Source organism: Miniopterus natalensis, chromosome 13 (genome assembly GCF_054644295.1).
Source record: "Miniopterus natalensis isolate mMinNat1 chromosome 13, mMinNat1.hap1, whole genome shotgun sequence".
Classification (NCBI taxonomy): domain Eukaryota; kingdom Metazoa; phylum Chordata; class Mammalia; order Chiroptera; family Miniopteridae; genus Miniopterus; species Miniopterus natalensis.
In genome coordinates this window covers 41,277,507-41,281,785 of record NC_142093.1, presented here as the reverse complement: position 1 = coordinate 41,281,785, position 4,279 = coordinate 41,277,507, and positions in this window count along the sequence as shown.

Genomic DNA, 4,279 nt, shown 5'->3' with positions numbered 1-4,279 from the left:
AGCTTCCGTAAACGTCACATCCGGCGCCCGCCCCGCCCACTCCTGCTGGCCTCTTTAAACTACATTCCCAAGAATTTAGGGGGCGGGGCGGGGCGGGGCGGGGACAGGGAGACCTGGCGAGCTGATGGGCGGGGCCACCTGCTGAAAATCCGACCAATGAGGAGAGAGCTCGGCGGCGGCCATCTTGGTGAAGGAAATCAACAGGGAAGAAGGGAAACCAAGTAATTAAAGGAACCAAAGACCGCGCTACCTTTTGTTGTTACGATTATTTTGATTTGGGGTAGATGGCCCCTCTGTCACACTCACACAAATCCAGTATTCAACGAGGGATTGCTGACCCAGAGAACCTTTCTAAACTAACCAGGGTTTCTAAATCAGGGAAAATAAAACTCCTGAAATTTTCAGCTTGTTTGTGTTACTTTCTACACAAAATTGATGGCTGCAGGTATTAGGCAGTTGCTTCTATTGCCTCGAAAAGAACATGAGACTAATTTTTTAATGTGAGAGCCCAATAAAATGTATTGAAAATGAGTGTTTAACTTCTAAGGGTCGCTGTCCAAAGCAGTGGGACACAGATCTGCGTGGCGGGTTTTGCCCCGCGCCCCGCACAGATGGCTCCTGACACCGAGTGCGGGCAGAGCGGCACGGCCCGTGCGTGGGCGTGGGGCTGGAGGCGTGTGGGCACAGTGTCTTTCCGAAAGGCTCCGGCAAGCCCGCTCCTCAGTCTGTCTCAAGAGACTGTGTATCACCACTCTGAACCTTTATGTTTTGGTTTAGAGGTTTAATTCTCTTGGGGATACTTTACTCTGCTCCAATTTACCCGCCTCCAATTTTGGGAGCCTCCCTGCAAGTTTGTTAGTGATGTTAGTGGTTACAGGGCCTATCTGTCAAAGTCGAGCTTGAAGCTCCCACACAGGTGTGTTCTCTTCCACCAGGCCAGTGTCCAGATCTCTAATTTTTCTCCCTCCCTTTTGTGTTTATTGCTCTTAGATTTCCCTGAAGTGATTCCGTGTGGCCATTGGCTTTTCAGACTTGTGGCTGAAAGCACTTAGCAGATTCTTTCCCCCCGACAAGCATAAATATGCCTGTCAGTGCTAGGATCCACTGTCAATCCTCCTAGGTCTTCTGCAGAAGATAACTCTTGGAAGGGCACTCTCCTGTGTCCTCAAAACTCTTGTTTCTGTACTGCCTCTTTCCCGTCAGAACGTAACCATAGTGGGTTGAGCCTGAAGGAATTGATGCACTAGGGGTGCTGGTCATAGGGAGGGCATACAATGCGGGTGGGGGCCTGGCAGGAGACAACACAGGACAAAAACCAACCCATTCAGCCTCTCATTCAGTGACTATTTCTTGAGCATCTATTATGTGCCACTTTCTGTTCTAGGTTGTGAGGAACCTGGCAGTGAATAAATCCAGCAGGCGCATACTGTTATTGCCCTAGTACAGACAGGAGCAGAGCCACTGGGGAGGGGAGCGGGGCATCAGCTCCCATTGAGCACATTCTCCAAAAAATAGACTTTTTTGGTAATGCGTAACTTAACAAGTTAACACAGTTTACAAATGTGCTAGATGTTAAGATATGATGAAAAAGCTTTAAGAAACTATGACTAGGACGTACATAAAAGAGGGGTGTGCATAATCACAAACAGCAACCACCACACACATGCAGTCCTTGAAAATAAATATGCCCAGGTGATGGCAGGTTTTTAAATAATGGGTAAGAGGATATAGGAAGCAGTATCTGGTCCTTTTAGGGAAGGAATTTGTAAATATTGACTAGAGTTTTGAGCATCTGGGGCAAGTGGTAAGAACTCTTGGCTTTACAGGGACCAGAAACGACGGGCAAGAACACCCCAGCAGAGAGGCATATCTGAAATCCCTCACTTCCTAATTAACTGGGCAATTTTGTACATGCAACCAGGAAATTAAGGATATAAAAATTCTGTTGGTTACTGACATAAATGAAAAGACTATTCTACTAATTCCTGCCCCAAAGGTTGGAGGCCAGGCATGGAAGGTATTCTGTCAGCAAATGGCTTCAGTGTCTCACTTTGTGAGCCAAGGTCAGGTGAGGAAGTGAGGTGCTCTTTCCTTATGGTGCCCATGCCTAGCCATGAACACCTTCCCTGAACAGTCCCCATATGACCTCTCGCACACTCTGATATCACAGACTCCTGCACTCTTACATGCTTATTCCTATCTGCTCATTCCTCTGAAACATCAAGGGATTCCTAGAAGACAAAATTTTTGATACATAGCATTAGGATATAGAAAACTGTCTCAGATGAGCTCTCGGGGAGCAAGAACAAGGAAGATTCCAGGAAGATGTCATCTGCCTACGTGTTACTCTTGTGATAAGGGCCATACCTAGAGGGGCAATCTCATTAGTTGAGGAATAATACCCATTCTTACCTACTACAATGTATTCTTACAATAGCAGCTAATATTATTTTTAAAACAAAAATTAGATTCTATTGCTCCTGGATTTAAAATCTTCCAATTAGCCCAGACGGTGTGGCTCAGTGGTTGAGTGTCGACCCCTGGATCAGGCAGTCACAGTTCAGTTCCCAGTCAGGGGGCATGCCTAGGTTTTGGACTTGATCCCCAGTAGGGGGAGTGCAGGAGTCAGCTGATTGGTGGTTCTCGATCATCATTGATGTTTCCATCTCTCTCCCCCTCTCCCTTCCTCTCTCTGAAATCAATAAAAAACATATTTAAAAAAAAAAGAAAGAAAAAAGAAAAGTCTCCACAAAACAAAACAAATACACAAACAAAAAACCCTCCAATTAATTCCATGGCACTGCAAATTAAAAATCCAAACTTCTTACCTTGCTTACAAATGATTCGACCCCCTTTCTCTCTCTGACCTCATCTCCGACTCTTCTCCTTGCTTACTACTCTCTGCTCACACTGTCTAAACGTCTGCTCTTCCAGTCAAGACCTTTGCACAGCTGTTTTCTCTTCCTGGGTGATCTTACCCTGATCTTCACTCGGCTGGCTCCATCTTGTCGTTCATATCTCAGTTTACATGTCACCTCCTCAAAGAGAACTTTTCTGGCCACACACACTAAGTAGCCACCCAGTCAACCTCTATCATTAGGTCCTATTTGAATTCATTTTATAGTCCTTACCACTGTCTGCTATGGTCTGGATTGTTTGTTGTCTTTCATTGCCCCCTAGAATATAACCTACAGGAAGATAGGAGCTTTTTCTGACTTGCTCAGCTCTATTTCTAGTGCCTAGAACAGCGTGCAACCACAGATGACAATAAGGATTGTCGGATGTTCAAGTGTTGTTGAACTAAATGTCATTTCACTTCTCCAAAATGAATTACAGGGATAGGTAGCCAATTATGGTAATAACAGATGAACAATGAAAACGAGTGGTTATGATGCTCTTGGGACCAAGTCTTCTCCACAAGGCAGTTAGTATTAGGAGCAGAAATCCTCCAAGGCTAGATGCCTTATTAATTAATCAAATATTTATTGAGTACCTATCATGTTCATGGATCTATATTAAGTGATGGGTCTACATTAATGAAAAAGAAATCTCAGTACCTGTTTTTTTAAGGCCCTCATGGGTGAGTAAGTACTTAGAGCCACCAGAATGAAAAAAAAATTTTAAGATGATTAAGCTTCTCAAGGGGGTGCTAGGTGAGCTTAATGCATTGAGACACTAAAACAGCCCACCTTGAACATTGCTAGGGAATTGGAGTGCTCTGAAAACAGAAATGGGATGTTTACTAAAAACAAATTGTATTGTTAAAAGTTTTGCTGTAAACTCATTGGGCAGATAAAATGACAAATACAATTTGAAAAGTAAATACTTGGGAAGAAAAAGATGTGGGATCAGCTTTTCAAAATCAGGGAATACAGCAAGTGTACTGGGATCTTTTAAATTTGTGGTTTACGACTGCATGCAAATTATGTTCCTTTTCTGTTGAAGTTGGAATTACCTGATGAAGTTCCTCCTTGAGAAGAAGTCTACAGTAAAACCAGTAATATGATGAATCCGAGGTTTGGAGCTCCACCTATAGTTTGCTTGAAGACTGGTATCTCCCATCGACAAGGAAAAAAATTCTAGTTGGGAAAGTGAGTTCTTATGCGTGCTTCAAAAGTTTTCCAATGTGTGTGTATTGTTACAATTAGTGCTTAAATGTGTACATAAGGGGCCAATTTTATTTTAGGCATATTTTCTTCCTTTGTTACCCCCTAGTTAACTATGAGTTATATAATTTATTTTCTAATGACTCAAAAAAGCCTTTTGATTTAAGTGAGAG